This window comes from Jaculus jaculus, chromosome 11, assembly GCF_020740685.1.
Source record: "Jaculus jaculus isolate mJacJac1 chromosome 11, mJacJac1.mat.Y.cur, whole genome shotgun sequence".
Lineage (NCBI taxonomy): Eukaryota > Metazoa > Chordata > Mammalia > Rodentia > Dipodidae > Jaculus > Jaculus jaculus.
In genome coordinates, this window is record NC_059112.1 from 100,183,654 (window position 1) to 100,207,611 (window position 23,958).

The 23,958-nt window shown below is 44.4% G+C and overlaps 1 protein-coding gene across 4 annotated transcripts in view; it reads right to left on the reverse strand.

Annotated features, from left to right (window-relative positions):
* Positions 1 to 15,799, reverse strand: part of Mrtfb (myocardin related transcription factor B) — a 206,237-nt gene extending 190,438 nt beyond the window's left edge. For 3 of the 4 annotated variants that reach the window (XM_045161177.1, XM_045161176.1, XM_045161175.1), the window contains exon 1: positions 5,823 to 5,887. The gene's annotated coding sequence lies outside the window, so the exon portion shown is untranslated. Of the gene's footprint in view, positions 1 to 5,822; positions 5,888 to 15,762 lie in introns of those variants that run through there. The other variant, XM_045161173.1, reaches the window with a different exon arrangement.
* Positions 15,800 to 23,958: the final 8,159 nt, after the last annotated feature.

Sequence of the window (23,958 nt, forward strand, 5' to 3'; positions counted from 1 at the left end):
CAATAAAGTCACTTTCCAATTTATTAAATCGGGGCATGACACAAAGCATTCATTCACCTATGAGGTATTTAAAGGCCCTGAACTGACAGAGACACATGGAGAGAAACATTCACTCTAAGAGGGAAATGCTTATTTTTCAGAGCAGTAATTGGTAACCTTTCCATAAAGATTGATGCAATCTGATTATATTCCCCAAGTGTCAGTAATCAGTTCTTAGGGTAAAAAGGAAAAAGGAAGTGGGATGGCTTCAAAGCACTCTAGCAAGATGTGGGAGGATATCCTTTCCCTCTGACAGCAATTCACATTTGATTGATGGCTGCTAGAACTCTAGCTCAGACTGAAAAACTTTGTCACATTGCAATCAACTGCACACACAATACATTTAACCCTTACTTTCACCTAGGTGTCCTCTCTGGACACACTGCAGAAGGCACAGCCTGTGTGACATTCCAGTTATGTAGCCATGACAAGGGGAGGTTTTGCAGCAGAGTCCAGTGTTCGATGTAGTTTAAATCAGTATCTAGACTGCAGTGGCAGTTAGGCTCCCTCTGCCTAGCTCCATACGGATTTCCACCATGCCACACACAAGCTTCCAGAGTTAGGAGGGAAAGAAACTTCTCAGAGGAAAATGGAACACCCAGAGTTTAGGAGTACCCTAAAGAGGAATTTCACTAAGCTCCTTACAAATCCTGTGGCCCAAAGCTACTGCTCTCCCACTTCCCTTTCCAAAATTCTACCCTTAAGCCTGGAAATAATGGTATACCCTGAGAGGCCAAATCAATTTAGGTTCTACAAGGCTGGGCTATGTTAGGGATCTGCAGTCTCCTCTAGCTGCAACCCAGTCCTCTCTCCCTGATGGTGCAGCAGCTCCATATGCACAGTCAACCACAGAGCTGCATATAAAGACTGAACTTTCCAATCAAATGACCGCTTAATCTGCCAGTCAAAACTCTACGTCTTACGCCTAAAATAGGAAGAAACTGTCACACATACACAGAATCCAAACCCTAAATGTGTGTAAGAAAACCACAAAATTCTGCTTTAATAGAAAACATTTTACAAATGCAGCTAACAAGTTCTAATGATGGCTACTACTAGCAACTCCTTACTTTCCATGAGTCTCTGAAAACTGGTTTTTAACCAGCAAAACAAGGTCCTGTAGGGCTGGAGAAATGGCTTAGCCATTAAGGCGTTTGCCGGCAAAGCCAAAGGATCCAGGTTCAATTCCTAAAACCCATGTGAGCCAGATGCACAAGGTGGTGCATGTGTCTAGAGTTCAACTGCAATAGCTAGAGGCCCTGGCATGCCAATTCTCTATCTGCCTCTTTCTCTCTATTGTTCTCACAGCATGTTTCTATACTGACATAGAAGACAGGCTCCAGAAGCCAGAGCTTCAGACTTTTAGGAAGCACAAAGAGCATGAAGTGAACAGCCACAGGGGGCAAGGTTTGGAAAGCCTCACTCACTTAGGCCCAACTAGTAAAAGCAGCATTTTCCTACTAAGTCTGCCTTCCTTTCATTTTGTGGTATTAATTATGAAGGGGTTAATTAAGAAAACTGAAGTACAAACAAAAAGTGCTGAAGGGGCTGAGGGGATGTCTTAGTGGTTAAGGTACTTGCCTGCAAAGCTGCCCAGGTTCCATTCCCCAGGACCCATGTAAGTTAGATGTACAAGGTGGCACATGCCTCTGGAGTTCATTTAGCAGCTGGAGGCCCTAGTACATGCATTAATATTCTCTCTCTCTCTCTCTCCCCCCAATAAATAAAATGAGCTGACTTAACAATTTAAAAGCTGTACATTCAAATAACTGCTGCTGCAATGCCCAGTGAACCTCACAACCCCATGCTCCAATATATGAAACAGAATGAAATGCTGCTTAATCTACCCCACCAGCTAGTGTTCCAGTTCTTTCATTTGGCTGGGTTAGAAGAAAGAAAGCTTCACTAGGGATACTGGGCAAAGACTGATCCATTCTATTCAATGGCTGGCACTTTAATATACCTATCTATATCTATTTATGTCTGTCTGTCTGTCTGTCTGTCTGTCTATCTATCTATCTATCTATCTATATATATATATATTTTTTTTTTTGGTTTTTCAAGGTAGGATCTCTGACCCAGGCTGACCTGGAATTCATTACGGAGTCTCAGGGTGGCCTTGAACTCACGGCAATCCTCCTACCACTATCTCCTGGGTGCTGGGGTTAAAGGTGTGCAGCCCCACGCATGGCACTAATATTTTTTTTAATGAACACCAAACCAACCATACAACCAAAAGAAAGCTCAAATTCTCCCCACTGTGATTAAAAGTACTGATGGGGTCTGGAGAAATGGCTTAGTAGTTAAGGTGCTTGCATGCAAAGCCAAAGGACCATAGTTTGATTCCCCAGAACCCATGTAAGCCAGATGCACAAATGGTACATGCATCTGGAGTTTGTTTGCAGTGGCTGGAGGCCTTGGTATGCCCATTCTCAATTCTCTGTCTCTCTCTCAAAAAAATATATATATATATGTATATGTATATATATATTTTTTTAAAGTATTGATGGGGAACATAAGTTTTGTCTTTGCCTTCAAATAACATTAACTGTGAAAAACCTCACATGTCTATGTCCCATGAAACATTAGGATTCTTAAGCAAGACATAGCATCCTAGCTAGTACTGTACCAGGTTTAGGTATTTACTTTGCCCTTAAAACAGCAACAAAATACAAGTTTTAAAACATGGTAGTTTGTGTGATTCTAACAGTAAGGGATGTAGCAAAATTCCAAACAAACTGTCATGGAAGCACATCCCCACAATCACATATGTTAGGTGAAACTGCACAGAAAAGTCACCTGATAGCTTTCTTCTCCAAATTAAAACTCAAGAACCTTTCTTTTACATTTTAGTTTTAGCTCAGCAATGACAACACACAGCAACCATTTATTCTTTTAAGAAATGATGTGGGTGTATGCCAGGTGTAGACAAGTTTGTGTCAGTCACTGGATGAAAACTGGTGAGTCAAACCATCTACAGGATGGGGGTCCAGCTAAGGAACTTGGTCACATGCTAGCGTGGAGTGAAGAGAAACACAGGCAGGGAAGGCACTCTATCATAACAGCGCATTTTAAAAGGTGAATTTTAATTAGCTTTTTTTTGTCAAAGAACAAACAGTAGATAATGACAAAGCTACTTTGTTTAATGTGAAACCTTCCTTATGTAACTCTTATTTAATTAAAATAAACTTAAAGCAAACATAAAATTACAATTACGTATCATATTCATATCCCCCCAGGAGACTCAACATGACTGCATGTATGTTTGCTCATGGGTCACATCCACATGGTCCACAAAGCTCAATGGTGTCACACTGTCACTCGGGTATGGAAATCACATTCTCTGTTGTGCTCAGAAATTGGCATCCATGTTTGGAAGTTGGGAAGAAATGTTTTGAAGCTAGAACGATGGTAACCTGTAACTGCAGCACTCCCGAGACTAAGGGACAGGAGGATCATGAAACTCAGTAGAGAACCATGTACCAGAAGGGAAACACTATAGAGGACCACAAGCTGGAGGCCTGCCTGAGCTATACAGTGAGACACTGTCTCAACCATGTCCAAGAATGTCTTAGAACTACAGGCACACTATCAACAATAAAAATTTTCACAAAGGGCTGGAGAAATGCCTCAGTGGTGAAGGCACTTGCCTGTGAAGCCTAAGAACCTAGGTTTGATTCCCCAGGACCCATGTAAGCCAGATGCACAAGGTGGCCCATGCATCTTGAGTTCATTTGCAGTGATTGGAGGCCTTGGTGTGCCCATTCTCTCTCTCTCTCTGCCTCTTCCTCACACACTCTCTGTCTCTCCCTCTCTAAAAATAAATTTAAAACATGTTTTAAAATTTTTTTCAGCCGGGCGTGGTGGCGCATGCCTTTAATTCCAGCACTCGGGAGGCAGAGGTAGGAGGATTGCCATGAGTTCAAGGCCACCCTGAGATGACAGAGTTAATTCCAGGTCAGCCTGGACCAGAGTGAGACCCTACCTCGAAAAACCAAAAAAAAAAAAAAAAAAAAATTTCACATAAGAATATCAGCCAAAAGAGATCTTTACAAACAGGAAAGATAGAGCTGCAGAAATGGCTTAGTGGTTAAGATGTTTGCCTACAAAGCCAAAGAACTCAGGTTTGATTCCCCAGGGCCCACATAAGCCAAATGCACAAGGTGGCGCATGCCTCTGGAGTTTATTTGCAGTAGCTGGAGGCCCTAGTGTGCCCATTCTCTCTCTCTCTCTATCTGCCTCTCTCTCTCTCTCAAATAAATAAATACTTAAAAAAAAATGACCGATTTCAATTTAAAAAAAAAAAAGCCTTACTGTCAAAAGGTTGTTCTTTTTTTCTCCCACTAGATTAGCTGAGACTAAAACAACAGGACTGATGGGCAAGGGTATAATAACATTCTCATGGAACTAGAGTATGGAGAGTCTTCACACTTAACAGGGTAGCAAGAGTTATCAACATTCAACATGTATATAATCTTTGACCCAGAAGTTATATCTCTAAGAAGACAAATGATCATACAAGTATCAATACACCATAATCCACAACCAAGAAAAACAACAATAAATTTAAATGGTTTTCAAAAAAGTGGTTATGCCATGCACAGTGGCATACAACTTTAATACCAGCACTTGGGAGGCAGAGGGAAGAGGATCACTGCAAATTCAGGGCCAGCCTGGGACTACAGAGTGAGTTCCAGATCAGCCTGGGCTGGAGTGAGACCCCACCTCAAAAAGAAAAAGTGGTTAAATGAGGTACAGTACCTCAAAATAATGGAATAGTATGCAGCAAGTAAAAACAGCCATGTACAACTATGTACATATTTTCCAATTTACTATAGAGGTATACAAAATACACATTTAAGGGCTGGAGATATGGCTTAGCAGGTAAGGCACTTGCCTGTGAAGTCTGAGGACTCATGTTCCACTGTCCAGGCCCCACATAAGCCAGATGCACAGTGACACAAGTATGCAATGTTGCACATGCCCAGAAGGGGGTGCACTCATCTGGAGTGCAATTACAGTGGCTGGAGGCCCTGGCACTTCCATTCTCTCTCATTTGCTATCACTTGCGCGCGTGCGTGCGCGCGCGCACACACACACACTTTCCTTCTCTCTTTCACATTAAAAAAACAAAGCTAGTCTGTTAGGCTTGCCTCAGAAAAAAATATATATATACATTTAAAAGACCACATGGTTTCATATACTATAAAGACTACCAATTTATTTAAATGCTATATAGAAATGCTTTTATACCCATTGATAAATTTGTAAGGCTGTCCAACAAAATTTCAAGTGGTCATTTCTTAGTGGGAGAAATGGGGTGTTGCTTTTGTCACCAGGTTGCCTTATACTGACAGAAAGTATCCTGAAACAGTCTCTCTTTCGCACCATAGGAAAAGAGACTGTGATTAATCTTTAAAAAGCAAGCAAGCAAGCAAGCAGGCAAAAGAAAACTGAGGTTGAGGATAGCTCAGTGTAAAAGTGACCAGAGTTTGGATCCCCAGAACTCATGTAAAGCAACAGCAAGCCCTTACACCTACAGCAAGATGGGAGGTGGAGGCAGGAGGATCTCCGGACGCTCACAGGCCAGCTGACCTGGTGTATGGTAGCAAACGAGAGACTGTGCCTCAAAACAAGGTGGAAGACAAGGCCCAAAACTTGAGATTGTCCTCTGATCTCCACATGGGTTCTATGGGTACATGTGTACCCACACTCACATACACTCATATTCACACATGCAATATTTTTAAAGGAAATTTTTTAAAAAATCATTACAAACTTACCTCAGTAAAAATATTTAATTATTTTCTGGTCTTACATTCTCTTTCTTAGCACCTTTATTATAAACCTAGGGGGAAAAAAAGGTAAAAATTACTTTTTCTTGAATGCTACACATGCTAGCATGGATAGTCAGAGGAAAGAGGCTGGTGAGTCTCAGCTAAATCATGACCAAATGGGATGACTGGGAGGTTAAGAAGTGAAATAAAAACTTCTCAGTTGCTCAGGGCCCTATAAATGGCACCACTCAAAAGCAAACATGTCAGGAGTGCTGGCGCAGGCTGAAGCTGAGATGTGGAGCTCAGGACCCCTGCACCAGCCAAAATGTTGGACCAGTGTACCTCTGAGAAGACCTAGTTCCCTTGTATATAGCAACAGTACCCAACCAAGGACTGCTAAGGGCCTCCTGCAGCTTCCAACATCATACGTGTCTTTGAACAAACAATCATTGCTTCCATTACAGGCCATTTTAAACATTATTTCACTTATTTAGCATGTGTGTTTGTGTGTGCTAAGGGGTGTGTGTGTCATGGTATGTATATGGAGGTCAGAGGACAACTTTCCAGTCAGTTCTCTCCTTCCACCTTGTTTTGAAGCAGGGTCTCTTGTTCACTTGTTCCCTTCATGAGCTTCTAGTAAATTCTCTTGTCTCCACCTCACTTCTCACTGTAGCCATGATAGGATTACTCCTAGCTTCTGGCTCTTATGTGGTCTGGGAATCCAACTCAGCAAGCACTTTATCCACTGAACCATTTCCCAAACCTATTACACAATAAAAACAACCTGCCTCCTGCCACCTTCACCCCTATTATGTATAACATCTATGATTACTATTATTGCCTTCAAGGGGCTAGCAATTTAACAGGTGGGATGAGTTACCCAGACAGGGCAAAAGGAAGATCAAAGTCAATTCTTCATTGACTTGATACCATCTGGCTTGCACTCCCATCAGGGATTTGGCTGGGCACTGGGCATTCTATACTATACAGGATGGACAAAATCTCCTCACTGGATTTTCAGTCTTTCCAGGTATTAACTCAGGTGACACAGTTTTTATGGAGTTGGGAGTTCTTAGCTGATAGAATTATGCAACAGAATATTGTGGATGGAAGGGATGGCATTACAGAAAACACAGAGCCTTAGGGATATATTATGTCAGGGTATATTCAAGAGAGGAATAAGTGGCAAGAACAGAAAGAAGCCCTGAATGCCATGGTGAGCCTGTTCTCTGTCCTCAAATTCATGATTAAGTGGGTCTAACAAACAGGCCTATAATCGAGCTGCATGAGGCAAGAGAATCACAAGTTCAAGACCTGCCTTAGCTACATACTGAATTCAAGGCCGGCTTGAGTAACTTAGTGAGGCCCTGTCTCAATTTTTTAAAATTATTTATTTATTTATTTGAGAGAGACAGACACAGAGAGAAAGACAGATAGAGGGAGAGGGAGAGAATGGGTGCGCCAGGGCTTCCAGCCTTTGCAAATGAACTCCAGATGCGTGTGGACCCCTGTGCATCTGGCTAACGTGGGACCTGGGGAACCGAGCCTCGAACCGGGGTCCTTAGGCGTCACAGGCAAGCGCTTAACCACTAAACCATCTCTCCAGCCCATGTCTCCATTTTTTAAGGCAGTTGGGGAGAGCTGAGGATGTTAGTTCTGTGGCAGAGCACTTGCCTAGCATGCATGACAACCTGGGCTTTTTTTTTTTTTTTTTTGGTTTTTCGAAGTAGGGTCTCATTCTAGCCCAGGGTAACCTGGAATTCAGTCTGTAGTCTCAGGGTGGCCTGAAACTCACTTGATCCTCTACCTCAACTTCCAGAGTACTGGGATAAAAAGCATGTGCCACCACACCCAGCTTTATTTTGTTTTTGAGCTAGGGTCTCAATTGTTCAGGCTGACCTTGAACTCACTATACAGCTGAGGATGATCTTAAATTTCTACCTCTCAAGTGCCAGGATTACAGCTGCATACCACCATGCCCAGTTTATGTGGTACTGGAAATGGAACTCAGGACTTCGTACATGCCAGACAAGTGCTCTACCAAGTGCCCCAGAACTAGACATTTTAAGATTATACATTTAACATGATTTCACTTTTTTTCTCCCCAGGACTAGACTAACTACTACTTAAATTCACATGGAAATGTGCATGACATGCCAGGAAAATGAAGAGCAAGGGGGCGCTAACTTTACCAGATAGGAGACATTCTGAGAGTCAAATAATGTGCACTAGTATATGAACAAAAAGACTGATGGAAGAGCATACGAAGTCTAGAGACAGGCCCTGTGCATGCAGACATCCACAATACCAGGAACATGAATCCAAGTGACAACATATGGAAAAAGACAAAGTGGGTTCTATATACCATTCTGAACACCCAAATACATTCTAAATGACCAAAGACGCAAGGGTAAAAATGAAGCCATAGCAGCGCTACAACATGGATATGCTCCAAAAGTCCTGGATTTGTTTCAGTGACTCAGTCTAGATACCACAGGGGATTAACAGAAGATACGTGACAGCTAAGTAAAAACAATGTAAGCCTCTGGCATACTGGAATGCAAGAAAGTTAACGAAGAACTACTGACAAACTAGGGAGGATTTCAGCTTAGATCACAATAGGGAAATCTCTCCTGGAAATAAGAGGGAAAAGAAACCTAAAAGAAAAATGTGAGAAGGCTGTCAACAGAGAGTTCACCCCAGGAAAAAAAGGAACCAGCCTCCAGCAAAGTGAAGAATACACACCTTAAAATTACAGGGGGCTAGCATTCCTCCCCACCAAACTCAGAAAATCCAAAGGCCAGCTGAGAGTGCTAGAAAGGCTATGGAGAAACAGGCCCTTTCAAAGGTCACAATCCCCGCCACCACAGTCGCAGCGTCCAGTATCTGTATTCAGAGGTTCAACAGACCTCAGGTTGAAAACAGTGTCTAAAACACTGTCTGCTGAGCATACAGCTCAGTGGTAGAGTGAAGGAGCCCAAGGGTGAATCCCCAACACAAAAAACAGCTGTGGGGGCTAGAGAGATGGCTTAGCGGTTAAGATACTTGCCTGAAAAGCCAAAGAACTCAGGTGTGATTCCCCAGGACCCACATAAGCCAGATGCACAAGGTGGTGCATGCATATGGAGTTTGTTTGCAGTGGCTGGAGGCCCTGGCATACCCTTTCTCTCTATCTGCTTCTGTCTCTCTCAAATAAGTAAATAAAAATATAAACAACTCTCTGTACTGAGCATGCTTAACTACTACTTCCATGACATGGGCACAGCATGGGGCTGCACAGAGAATCTGAAGATGATTTAAGGTGTGTGGGACAATCTGAAGTGAGACTCAACAAACAAGGTTCTGGCGTGCACAAGAGGTCCTGGAACTAATCCTCCATGGATACTAAAGGGCACCTGGACTTGTGGGAGTACAAAGTGGTACAACAGTGAAGGGAAGCATTTATACAATTCCAACACCCAGCCCAGGAATGCATCCATAGTTACCTGCACATATGTATAAAATTGTACACACATGTGCACACATACAAGGTTTTTGTGATCTAGCCTGTGGTTGTCAAATACAGCAGGCAACTTGATGTCTATAGCAGGGACTATTTTATTTTTTTATTCTTTGGTTTTTCGAGGTAGGGTCTCACTCTAGCCCAAGCTGACCTGGAAGTCACTATATAGTCTCAGACTGTCCTCAAACGCACAGCGATCCTCTGACCTCTGCCTCCCAAATGCTAGGATTAAAGGCATGTGCCAACATGCCTGCCAACTGGGGCTTATTAAAAAAATGTGACACACAAATATCCTGAACTGTTTAATAAGTGTTTTCTATAAGCTAATACTACATACTTTCTGTGTACTTGTGAGAAATGATAGCAAGAGCATATAAACTGAAAAATAAAGAGCAAAGGTAGACTAAGTTTTATCATATGCTATATTTTATATGAAAAAGAAGATAAAGCCTATTGGCATTTGCTTGTGAACATCTACAGGAAATAAATAAAGACTATCTATAGAGGGGTTCACAAGTTGGGAATTAGGCTTCCCAATTATGTCTGTGTCACTTGAATTTTGGAGCCATATGAACACTCTGTTCATATAAAAGACCTGTCTTAGATGTTAAAAACAATGGTTCAGGGCTGCAGAGATGGCTTAGCAGTTAAGGCACTTACCTGCAAAGCCAAAGGACCCAGGTTTAATGTCCCAGAACCCAAGTAAGCCAGATGCACAAGGTGGCACATGTGCCTGGAGTTCACCTACAGTGGCTAGAGGCCCTGAGCACTGATTTTCTCTCCTTATCTGCCCCCTCTTTCTTTCTCTTAAATAAAGATAATTTAAAAAAAAAAAAGCACAATGCTTAATAGAAAGGACAAAAAGAGAACTATCTTCAAACATGAGTCCAAATTTAATGAGTAGTAGGAGGGAGTATTTCTCTTAGATACTAAAAAGCAATTTTAGTGAGGCTATCATTAAAAGGTAAACACTTCCCCTTCAGTCAAGCAAAGCATGTGATTATAATGTAAGTTTTTAAGAAGCTATTTGAAAGGGCTAAGGGCATATGACTAATGCTGTCACAGTGTGCTCCCTGGACCAGCAGCATCCACACCAGGTAGTACTCTAGTACTGGTCCGAACTCTAGAACCAAACTCTGGGGCGGTGGGCTGGCAGTCCAGGATCGCCATGGCAGTCTGGGAACCTCATTCTGGTCTAGAGCTTCTCCCAGGCTCCTGTCCATCATCTGTCTGCATTCCAGACAAGCTCCAGCTGTTCTGGGCATGTTGCTGGTGTGGGGACCAGCAAGTAGAAGAAACAGAGTTGAAGCTCACCTGGGAAAAATGTATAAAACAGCTTCCTATAGTTGGGTTTCCTATGAGACCTCAACATCAGATGGAAAGAGTTCTTACATGGCTTTCCTGGCTAAGAGAGGGAGGAGCTCCTTGTATTGTATGCTTTACACAGAGTAAACGTTTCAAGCACATTTCTTACTGAAACAGTCACAGTTGTGAATCACTGAAATTCAATTTAAGGATTTCCCATTTGAGGGGAAAAAAATTAAGAGGAACTACAAGTTTTGCAGAATGGAAGAAGAAACAAACCAAAATAACTATATTCAAAAGCAAGGGGCTGTAGCAATAGATGGTTCAGTGGTTAAGGTGCTTACCTGCAGAGCCTAACAACCAAAGTTCGATTCTCCAATACACACATAAAGCAAGTGCACACGGTGGCACAAGTGTCTGGACTTTGTTTGCAGCAGCTAGAGGCCCTAGTGAGCCCATTCTCTCTCTCTGCTGAGTGTGGTGGTACACGCCTTTAATCCTAGCACTTGGGAGGCCAGGTAAGAGGATTGCTGTGAATTTGAGGACAAACTGAGACTACATAGTGAATTCCAGGTCAGCCTGGGCTAGAGTGAGACCTTACCTCAAAAGCTTGTTACTCCTGCCTGTGTGACTTTCCTGCAGACAATTACCATGCTGTGTGTGAAAAAGCACCAAAGCACCAAGTGCTCAGGTGTCCTATCAAATGGTTTCCCAAAAACAAGTTTTGATTATCACACTGAGTTTTCATTTTTACATGAGGAGAAGGCCCACTACAGAACTCTGCAGAGTAAGCATACTGGTTAAGATAGAGGCTTTTCAAGTCAACCTTTGGATGAAGCTTCTGGTATTTAAAATGAACCAATGGGCCTGGAGAGATGGCTTAGCAGTTAAGGCATTTATCTGCAAAGCCAAAGGACCCAGGTTTGATTCCTCAGGACCCATACACGCCAGATGCACAAGGTGGCACATGCCTCTGGAGTTTGTTTCCAGTGGCTAGAAGCCCTAGCATGCCCATTCTCTCACTCTCTTTCTCTTTCTGTCTGTCTCTCTCAAATAAGTAACAAATTTTTAAAAATGAACCAATGTGTGGACATGTTCCTACATTCTCTATTTCTCCACATGGACGATGACATTGCTTTTCAGATACACTCTTATTTACATGGCACTCATAAGAAAGATTGCCATATCAACCCAGCACACCACTTTTAAAATGTCATGCCATCTCAGATGTACATCTTAAAAACCAGGGACACCCTCAATCATAAACTGCAGAGATACGTATCTGGAAAGGTACTTATTTTCATTTAAGTCAGAATTTTATGTCTGTGCATGCTTCTGCCATTCAGCACTGCACCTCCCATGCAGGGAAGATGGGAATGTTTTCCATATCTTTATAATTCATACTTAATGCATTTGAGAGCAGGTGGATTTTTTTTTTAAAGGCATTGGTTTAAAATAGGATTGGCCTCTTTTTACTCTCAAACATGATACTGCTTGCTCAAACCAATAAAAATGAATTATTTTCTGTTTAGTTGACTTTGCAGTCCAAAAGGATTCAGTGTGTCTATAACAGTGTATCTAGACAATTTAAAATGGATCCCACTTGACAAGTCTTAACTTGAATGTTTATTTCCATAGTACCTTTCTAAAGTAACAAGCAACAAAGGATACGCATTTTATAGCAAGAAAGCAATACGTCTATTAAGAAAAAAAGAGAAATACGTTTCCTCTTCAGATTTTTTGCAGCATTTTCTTCCTTTTCTGAGACAGTTGTCATGTAATTAGGCTAGCCTCACCATAGCTGATGCCCTCCCCTGCCAGTGCTGGGATTACAGACTAGTGCCACCCAGGTCCTTATGCATGCTAGACAGGCACTCTACCACTGAGCTATGTCACCATCCAAATTCCTTTTCCAATTTAAACAAGTTAAGGGAACTCATTACATTACAGTTACTTTCTTTTCCAAGTTTAAATTTTCCCCTAAAGCATAAGGACAAGTTGTTTCAAATAAAAAGGGAATTTCTCATGAGTCATACATACTATGAGGGGTTATATATGATTATAGGGAATTTCAGTTTTCACTTCTGAGCACATTGGCATTCACTAGTATGATTATCACTCTCAGCAGAAAAGGTGATTTAAGAAGTGCTGGTCCTCATACACATCGACTTCCCCAGACCTTAGTGTTCATGCTGTGGCTGGTGCTTTCCAACTCTGTTCTTTCACCTGCTCAGTAGCTTGTGTTGGTCAACACAAGCTCTCTCTCCCCTGAAACAAAGTTCAGGTGCCTCCTGGGATTCTGGAATACTCAATGAAAGTGTCACTAACCAAGAGCCTGGCCTTTCTAAATGACACTGCAAAGAATTTTAAAAACAATTCCTCCAAATTACTAGCTAAATTCTGCCCTTTCTCCTGTTATAATTAGCTAATGGAGACTGTTCTTTATATAGTAATTCTCAAGGGGGCAGAAGGGTCCCCAAAGGCTGTTATCAAGAGTTTGGGGAATACCACTGGTATTTATTTTTTTTTTATATCACAATGTGTATATATTTCAAAGTATGAGACATATGCAATAATACATTCAGTGTTATCTATAAATTTTTAAGTAAAATATAATGAAAAATGATTTCCTAACATGATGATAATCTAATTAGTTTATGCTCTAGCTAAAAAATATTTATTTGCAAGCAGAGAGATAAAATGAGAAAGAGAAAGCATCAACGAGGGAGTGAGGGAGAAATAGAGAGAATGGTGTGCCAGGAACTCTAGCCACTGTGGATGAACTCCAGATGTATGTGCCACTTTGTACATGTACCACTGGTATTTAAAGTGCTTGGGGTCCATCTACACCTCATATAACATGTGAGTAGCATGAATGTTGATAATCAAGGTTGACCTGGTTTCATGAGTCTTTTAAATGTCTGGTTAGAGTAAGTCCACTATAAATTAACAAATTTTGGACAGCTTTAACAAGCTATTATGGGGAAACACCCCTCCTGACAGGAGAAGGCAGAGAGCAAAGCTTCAAGAGGATGAAGGGAAACCATCTAAGATGGAGTGCTCATTTCCACACACCACATCCTTAATATGCGCTAGAATCGTGGGCATGTATGCTAGCAGTATGACATAGTGTGTGTAACTCACACAAGAGAGATGTTGGTGCTGAATCCAACAGCTTCGATCTTGTATGCTGCTACCAATGATAAAGAGTAGGAATGTAGTATTGTCTCTCTTTTTTTTTTTTTTGGTTTTTCTAGGTAGGGTCTCACTTTAGGCCTGGCTGACCTGGAATTCACACTGTAGTCTCCGGGTGCCCTTGAACTCAACGGCGATCCTCCTACCTCTGCCTCACAAGGGCTGAGATTAAAGGTATGAGCCACCACACCTGGCCTTAGTATTGTCTCTTAAAGTAGCAGTGCCTCAAAGACTGTGACACCAAGGATGTACAGTGTGAAAATACACATCTGAGAATATTACTTGTGTGTTGATGAAGACGGTCTGTGATTTATCTTGGTATGCTATATCTAGTTCAATTTAGGTCCTCGTTTATTTTTTTATTTATTTTTCTTTTTTTTAAATTTTATTAGCATTTTCTATGATTATAAAAAAATATCCCATGGTAATTCCCTCCCCCCCCCCACTTTCCCCTTTGACATTCCATTCTCCATCATATTACCTCCCCATCACAAGGTCCTCGTTTATTAACATAAATAGGTTATCCTAGAAGGTGATGGTTTTCTCTCTAGTCTCATCTTAAAAAAATTTTTTTAGCTGGGCATGGTGGAGCACGCCTTTAATCCCAGCACTCAGGAGGCAGAGGTAGGAGGATCGCCGTGAGTTCAAGGCCACCATGAGACTCCATAGTGAATTCCAAGTCAGCCTGGGCTAGCGTGAGACCCTACTTCGAAAAACCTATATATATGCTATTTATTTATTTATTTGAAAGAGAGAGGAAGATAGACAGAGAATGGGCACACCAGAGCCTCTAGCCACTGCAAACTCCAAAACTCCAGATGCATGCGCCCCCTTGTGCATCTGGCTTACGCGGGTCCTGGGGAATCAAACCTGGGTCCTTAGTCTTCGCAGAAAAACACCTTAACCACTAAGCCATTTCCCCAGCCCTCTTTCTAGTCCCATCTCTACTTCTGCTCTATGAAGCAACACACACACACACACACACACCCCTCCAATCTAAGTATGTTCATGGCTGCAAGTACACACAACCTAGTACATACTGTCTCCCAGCACAGCCTTCTTTGCTTGACACAATAACGCATGTCATTTTCCCCAGTACACCTTCCTTACATTTGGATGAAGCATCAAACCAACTGTCAAATTATGTCACTGATGAGTTCCCTTGCGGAATGGCCAAGTGAGCTTTACACATTTGCCACAAATACTGGAGGCCCGTGATTCTGAACTTGACAACCACTCATCCAAAAAGTTGGAATCACGTGCTTCCGACAAGACTTAAAACTTTTACACGTTTCCTTTGCCTAAGGCAGGCCTCTCCCACTTCCATTTGTCCTGACACCCAACCTCCAGACCACCCCCCATCACGCTAACCACCTCTGCTCTCATACAGGGACCAAACGATGGTTCTGGAACATTGGGGTCGGAACATCTTCTGGGAATAGTGCAAAAAACTATTAAAAAAAAAAAAGTCTCTGCAGAGAAAACATACCAGGCTGCGTGCAATTTCAGTTTCAGGAGTGTTCCCAGACACACCCTCTGCAGCCCCGCCCGGACCCCCAAGGAAAGAAGCGCGCTCGGGGGCTGGGGAGAGGGCCGGGAGGTGCCGATGGGCGTGGGCCGGCGCGTCCGGCGGTGTGGCGTGGGCCGGGGCGCTGCACGTCTCTGTGCAGCCCCGCGCGGAGGCGCCCGACCAAACGGCCTTCCTCAACGGGGAAGCCGGGGCTGGGGGTGGGGGGCGGCGGAGCCCGGCCCTGGCGACCCCGCGGCCACCTCAGCGCGTCCCGGCGACGCCGTGGACTAGGCGACGCCGCCGCCGCCGCAGGGAGCGCGGGCAGCAGGGCGGTCACCGAGGACGCGGCCTTGCCTGAGCCGCTCCCAGCCTGCCCTTCGCGCTCCTCCACGCTCACCCTCCTCAGCCCCCAACAGCCGCCACCCGCCGCTCACCTCCCCGGCCGCCGCCGCTACCGCTACCACAGCCGCCGCCGCCGCCGCCGCCGCTGCCGCGAGATCTCGCGAGACTTCGCTCTGATCCGCGCTGCGGGCTCCCCCCCCCCCCCGCACCGCAAACTCCCGTCCAGGCGCGGCGCGCTCGCGGACCCCTGAAGTGACTACGCGGACGCCGCCTGTGCAGAGTCCGGGGCCAGGTCTTGGAGGCTTTCGCGACTTGCTTTAACTTATCCCCACGAGTGTGTACTGCACTGCGCCCACGCCGGTGACCCTCAAGGGTTAAATCCCAGGTGCGAAGCGAGCCTCGCGTCTTACCTGGCGGGTTGGGCGCGTGCGCATGCGCGCAGCCGGGATCCTGGATTTCCCTGACTCTGGTCTGGGGCTCGGGCTGTCAAGTCCTTGGTCCTAGCTGCTGGGCCATTGGGTCTAGGACGTGAGCAACCCACTTTAGTTCTCACAGCTGCCTGTCTGTAACTGAAGCCTATCGTGTCCCCGTTCCAGAGAAGTAGGCAGCTGCAGGTCACACACAGCTAGGAAATGGAAGAGTCGGCTTTGGAAGCTCTTGTCCGTGACAACCTCCAGGCCCTGCCCTTCCTTCAGGCGGTTCTGAGGCTCAACTTCCCCCCTCCAAACCCCCGCTTAGCTCCTTTCTCCTGGAAGATTCATCCAGGTGAAAAGACGCTACCTAAGAGGTAGTTTGCTGCAGTCCCCCATGGTTTCAGTGCAGGTGATGACAACAGACTGCAGTCTTTTCCAGAAACATCCTGATGGTCACACCCAGACAGTGAGCTGTATGACTATCCCTTAACCCAGTCAAGTTGATAACTCAACCACCACAAAAAAACCCATGTAGAAGTTGTGGTTGTTCCCATTTTTTTTTAATTTTTTATTTATTTATTTGAGAGTGACAGACACAGAGAGAAAGACAGATAGAGGGAGAGAGAGAGAATGGGCGCGCCAGGGCTTCCAGCCTCTGCAAACGAACTCCAGACGCGTGCGCCCCCTTGTGCATCTGGCTAACGTGGGACCTGGGGAACCGAGCCTCGAACCGGGGTCCTTAGGCTTCACAGGCAAGCGCTTAACCGCTAAGCCATCTCTCCAGCCCGGTTGTTCCCATTTTATTTTACTTATTTAAATATTGTTTATGAAAGAAAGACAGTGAACATGGCTATACCAGGGTCTCCTACCACTCCAAACAAACTACATATGCATGCGCCCCTTTGTGCATCTGACTTTATGTGGGTAGTGGGGAATTGAGGTACTAAGGAATCGAACTTGGGAAATCAGGCTTTCAGGATTTATAAGCAAGTGCCTTTAACTACTGAATCAGCTCTCCAGCCACAGTTGCTCCCATTTTATAGGTGAGTAAAGCATGACTCTAAGAGGTGAGAGGACTTGTCTGAGGGTACACAGTGGGAAAGGAGCAGAGTTGGGGCTCCACCTCAGATCACTTGGTCTCCAAACCTACCAAGCTTGGTTTTTGGTAATCTGTAGGTTCCTCCCTACCTTGAAGGTGTGTCATTTTATAAAATTCTAATCTATGGTACTAATTTTTTTTTCCTTTGGGTAGACCATGCTTCAGTGTTCTCATATAAAATGGGGGTGTAAATAGGTTGATGGAAGGGTTAACTCAGTTGCTGTAAATGAATGCATATTTGAAAGTACGTTTGACAAATTTAACATCCAGGAAATTATAGCTGTTACCATGGGTGAGCCCTTAGTCTCCATTTCTCATTTCCCAATCTAAACTTCAAATCACAATGGATATTCTTGGATGTGGAAATAAAATTAGTTTCTAGCACACTTAATAATGTTTTGTAATATTTATTTATAAGCAGAGGGAGAGAGAGAAAGAAACAGACAGACACACGGGCCTCTCACCACTGCAAATGAACTGCAGATGCACGTACCACTTTGTGGGTACTGGGAAATTGAACCCGGGCCATCATATTTTACAAGCAAGTGCCTGAGACATCTCTCAGGCCCCAGTAATGATTTTTGTTTGTTTGTTTGGTTTGGTTTTTTGAGGTAGGGCCTCACTGTAGCCCAGGCTGACCTGGAACTCACTATGTCTCAGGGTGGCCTCAAACTCATGGCAATCCGCCTACCTCTGCCTCCCAAGTGCTGGTATTAAAGGCGTGCACCACCACACCTGGCTCAATTTTTTAAATATTTTACTTTAATGTATTTATTTGACAGACAGAAAGAGAGAGGGGCAGATAGAGAGAGAGAGAATGGGCACCCCAGGGCTTTCAACCACTGCAAACAAACTCCAGGTGCATGTACCACCTTGTGTATCTGGATTTACATGGGTACTGGGGAATCAAACTCAGGTTGTTAGGCTTTGCAGGCAAATGCCTTAACCGCTAAGCTACTTCTCCAGACCACCAGTAATATTTTTTAAATATTTTATTTATTTATTCATTTCACAGAAAATGCAAGTCACTGCATTGTCAAACAAGGGCAGGGGCTGAAGAGATGGCTCCACAGTTAAGGCGCTTGCCTGCAAAGTTTGACGGCCCAGGTTCGATTTCCCAGTACCCACATAAAGCCAGATGCACTAAGTGGCGCATGCACCTAGGAGTTCGTTTGCAGTGACAGGAAGCTCTTCCATGCCCATACTCACTCTCTCTGTCTGCATCTTTCTCTGTTTCTCTCTTTCTCAAATAAATAAATAAAATATTTTTTAAAAAAATAAACAAGGATAAAGGACAGAGTAATGAAGCTAAAACATAAGATAATTTTTATGGGGCTGGGATGATATTTATGGCATTATCAAGGTATCATGAATAGGAAGAAGAGTTTATGGGAACTGAAACTGTAACCACCCTTAGGATTTGTCACCCAAATTCAAGTTTCTACTCTGATACTAGGCAAGCCCCATTTTCCCATCAATGGCAATAGTTTGCTGAGGGAGTGACACTGGGAAGAGGCGGGCAGAGCAGCAGTCACAAGAGTATTGTCTATCGAGGGAAATGGGGGCTGAATAAATGGCTTCATAGTTGTGTAGTTTGAATGTAAAATGTCACCCATCACCTTATACATTTGTGATTAAGCCGCACACTCAGTCCGCAACTGGTGGAGCCTTGGGGAGGTGGAGCCTTGCTGGAGGAGGTGTGTTCCTGGGGACCTTGAAGTTCGTTAGCCAGCCCTACTGAGTATGTACTAGCTAGTGCACTCTTGCTGCTACTTCCCAGTTGATGGGACAAAATGTGATGCCCAGCCACTGCTCTGCCATGCTTTCCCTGACATGTTAAACTTCCTCTTGGGGTAGTAAGCCAAAATAAATCCTTTCCTCCTGCTTCTGCTGCTTCTGGCCAGGTGTCTTTGCTGGAGCAAAGAGATGGTAACTGCAGCAGTGGTTAAAGACTCTTGTTTGTAAGCCTGCCCACCCAGGTTCAATTTCCCACAATCTACATGAAGCCAGATACAAAGTGGTGCATGTGTCTGCTCTTTATATGCAACACCAAGAAACCCTGGCATGAACACAAACACACACACACACACACACACACACACACACACACACATAAATGAGGCTGAATCTGATGTGTCTGACCCTAAGGGGTTAAGGCATACTATATATTATGCTCAATAGTTTAAGGATGTAAGGTATTAAACTCTTTTGCTCCAAGAGGGATTTTATAAATGCAAGTTACAGAGTTTGTCTAATGGTTACTCACTTAATTTAAAAAACGCATTAAGCACTGAAGTGCCAGCTTCTGTGTTAGCACCTACAAACATGATAGTCATATTTTATGCTCCTCTCATGTGCACAGCCTAGAAGGAGAGGTGGTAATCAAACAACTGAACAAATGAGCTTTATTATGACAAGAACAAATTACTTCCCTAAAAATAAAAATTAAAGTTTAAAAAATGGCTGGACAGAGCCCAACATGGTGATGCATATCTGTAATCTCAGCACTTGGGAAGTGGAAGCAGGAAAATCAGGAGTTCAAGATCATCCTTAGCTACATTGTAAATTCCAGGCCATGCTGGGATGCATGAGACCCTGTTAAAAAGTGGGGAAGGGCTGAAGAGATGGCTTAGCGGTTAAGCGCTTGCCTGTGAAGCCTAAGGACCCTGGTTTGAGACTTGATTCCCCAGGACCCATGTTAGCCAGATGCACAAGGGGGCGCACGCATCTGGAGTTCATTTTCAGTGGCTGGAAGCCCTGGCATGCCCATTCTCTCTCTCTCTGCCTCTTTCTCTTCTGTCACTCTCAAATAAATAAATGAAAATAAACCAAAAAAAAGTGGGGGAAACTAATGGCTGGTGGAAGGTGTGGCAATTTGAATCTATGTCCTCCAATACACTCAGGTGTTATTAAAATTGAATTTGGGGCTGGAGGGTTAGTGGTTAAGGTGCTCATCTGCAAATCCAAAGGACCCAAGCTCAATTCCCCAGGACCCACATAAGCCAGATTTGCAACAGCTGAAGGCCCTGGTGTGCCCATTTTCTTTCTCTCTCTCTCTCCATATATATATGTGTGTGTGTGTGCCCTGTCTTTCTGCCTCTCTCTGAAATAAATAAAAAATAAAGTAAAATAATTCTAAATTGAGTTCATAGTTTCTTCCACTAGCAGGCCAACTCCTGCTACCAGGGAGGCTTGTCACTGGAGCGGATCTGAATTCCAGCCTAAGGTATGTAGAGTGAACTCTGCCTAGGTTCCCTGCTGTTTGGTGGCCAGTTTTGCTTGTGCTTTGTGGTGCTGGCTTTTTTATTCTCTCTCTCTCTCTCTATGGATCTGTGCAAGGGGACCAGCTTCTTCAGCCATCAATGGAACTTCTCCTGGGTGTCTAAGCCTGAAATAAATCCCTTCCTCCCATACACTGTGTCTGGTTTGGAAGTTCATCCTAGCAGCATGTTGCTGACTACAACGTAAATTTAGGGGAAAATGTGATTGAAACAAGTGAGGGATACACCAAAGGTAAGCAGGCAAGGGGAGAGAGAACAGCATTCTAGAATAGGGTGCATGGTCAGCAAGAAATAGCTTGGTGGCTGGAAAGGTCGGGTGCACCAGGGTCTTGGAACATATGTTTGCAGACTGGTGTGGTGGTAATTATGTATAACTCCAGTATGGAGAGGCTGATGCAGGAGGATTACAAATTCCAGGTCAGCCACATCTAAAAGACAAACCCCAGGCACATGGAGACACTGGGAAGGACGTAACCCAATGGAATTAGAAAAGTGTCCAGATCTCAGTCAACCTGAGCTCGTCTTCCGTCCCCGTGCTTGGTCAAGGATGGGTAGGCTGTCAGGGACAGCTGTTACATCTGTAGCTGAGGAAAACTCCCGTTACGAGTCCCAGCAACCCAAAGTAGATATCCAGACACAAATCTCAGATCTGAAGAGATGGCTCCGTGGGTAAGACTGCTTGCTGTGAAAGCATGAGGACTCGAGTTTGATCCCCAGCACCCACCCTAAAAAGGTGAGTGTGGCCACACGTGCATGCCTGTAGCTCCAGCACTGGCTGAGGTGAGCAGAGAGAAGAGGATCCCCGGGGCTTGCTGGCCAGCCAGACCAACTGAAACATGGGGCCAGCTTCAGGTTCAGTGAGAAATACTGTCTTAAGGAAGGAAGGCAGAGGAGGGCACCCAACATCCTCCTCTGTCCTCTGCACGTGTGCACACAGGGCACCACATCTGCACACATACACACACAGGTGTGCACATGCATATAAAATAAAATACAAGTCTTCCCCTCCCTTGCTACTAGGACAGGGACATAAAGCCTGTGCTAGCCAGAGGCCTCATAGGAGGCTGAACCCTGATGGGAGCCTCCCTCTGTTGATGTGTCTGTTGGCAAAAGCAGCCAGCTTTGGGGCTGGTGGTTGTGGGTTGAGCTCCTGATGGAGAGGTGGCCTCTGTGCTGACGGCAGCAGTGGTCGCAGGGAGGGCAAACCCTGGCACTCGGCTCCTCAGGGTGGCAAAGGCACCCTCCTTTTAGTGGTGGTTAGTTCATGGTGCCAGGCCTCCAGTGTGATTTGGAACACTTTTCCTAGAAGCTTGGCCACAAGTTCTTTTCCCTAGCCCGTCCATTGATTCTGTGGGCTACCTAACATCCTCTGCTCTTCTCCCCTTTCTGCTTGCAGAAGCTAGTGTTTCTACCCCCAAGAACCCTCAGAGGCCAAAGCCAGGCGAAGGCTGGGAGACTTGGAGAGGGGTTTGTTGGGTTCAGGGGAACAGGAAACTTTCCCTGCTACCACAGAGTCCTCAAAAGTCAGCATACTCTCACTGCTTCTCTGTGAAACATCTGGCCACCAATGGCTTTGCCCACAACTGATGGTAATCATTCCTAAGATGGGGCCTGCAGGTCAGAGAACAGAAAAGCCAAAAGATTCTTGGCCGTTGGTGACATCACCAAGCTACTGGACTGACTCCAGACCCACAGGGCCTTGGGCAGCCCCTTCCCTGAGCTAATGCATGTGGTTAAACCAACTTCACTTGGCTTCTGTTCCCTGCAGCCCAAACATTGACACTAGTACAAGAGGAAGACAGCAATTTATAGAGAATAAGCATGCATGCTCCTTGGCTATGCCTGGGGCTAATCCAATGCCTATGTAGTCTTTATATTCATCTCTTCTCTCCATCAGCCCTACTGAGGTAAGCCCTCTGGTTCTAAACAGTCCCTGTTAGAAAACACATCTTTCCTGGCTCCTCCCACTTCTTTGAAGGGTAAAGTGGTCTCCGACCAGCTCACACATCTGGTAAGTGGCAAAGCTGAAGGGTTGGAGGCTTCCCAGATTCTGGGCTTTTAACCACTAAGTTCATGCCATGTACCATCCAACCTCATTATATTAGAAAATAAAAAGTAATGTCCTTGAATATGCTCTCTGTTCCTGCCCCAAAGCTCAAACTCAGCTCTATGTTTTGGTATCTTTATTTTAACACACTTTTTATTCACGTATTTTGTTGTTGTTGTTTTCAAAGACAGGGACTCACCCTAACTCGTTATGTATGGCCACTAACTCGTTATGTAGCTGAGGCTGACTTAGAACTGATTCTCCTGCTTCTTCTGCAAAGTATAGGGATTGGAGGTTATGTGGATTTGAACACATTTCTTAAAACTATGTGAAATGAAGTCAGTGACACCACCTTCATGGAGTGTGCTTGTCACCTGTGGGGTTCTCCAGGGACTTCGGGTACCCACCTTCTCTGGGTGCGTGCGAGATGGCACTTCTTGGTCGTCTCAGGTTGTGCCACGGGACTAGTTCTAGCCAGAGAGGAACTATGGCCAGAGCATTTAAAACTGAGGTGCAGTGCACTGGAGCTCAGCAAACAGCAGTGCCCAGGATGGTGGGGACAGAGATTAAGAACAAAGCAACCTTTTAGGCCTGGAGAACTGGCTTAGTGGCTAAGGCATTTGCCTGAGAAGCCAAAGGACCCAAGTTCAATTCCCCAGGACCCACGTAAGCCAGATAGACAAGGTGCACATTCATTTGGAGTTTGTTTGCAGTGGCTGGAGGCCATGGTATGCCCATTCTCTCTCTAGTAATCTCTGCTTGCAACTAAATAAATAAAAAATTTTTAAAAAGAACAAAGCAACCTTTTTAATTTTTTAAAAATTTTTATTTATTTGAGAGAGTGGGAGAGGATGGGCATGCCAGGGCCTCCAGCCACTGGAAACAAATTCCAAACACATGCACTACCTTGTGCATCTGGTTTACGTGGGTACTGGGGAATTGAACCTGGGTCCTTAGGCTTCACAGGCAAGAACCTTAACCGCTAAGCCATCTCTCCAGCCCAAAGTGATCTTTTTGTTCAGGTCAGGATTCAAGCAGAGGTTATAAGAGATGCAGTTCCAGAACCCCTCTATGACCTGCTTCAACTTAATGAAGTGGGAAGAACAATTACCCCTCCATGAGACATGTACTGAAACCTGCGGAAGCCCTTCCCTCTGTGTGGAATTGCTCACATATCCTTCCTTCTGAGTGCCCACTTTTGTGAGTTTTAACTCAAAAAGTGTAACTTGTTCATTTTGTTTCTCTTTCTGCCTCTTCTTTGTTTTATTTTATTTTTTTTTAATTAATTTATTTTTTTTTTGAGGTAGGGTCTCACTTTAGCCCAGGCTGACCTGCAATTCACTATGGAGTCACAGAGTGGCCTCAAACTTATGGCAATCCTCCTAAACTCTGCCTCCCAAGTGTTGGGATTAAAGGCATGCGCCACCATGCCCGGCCTTCTACCTCTT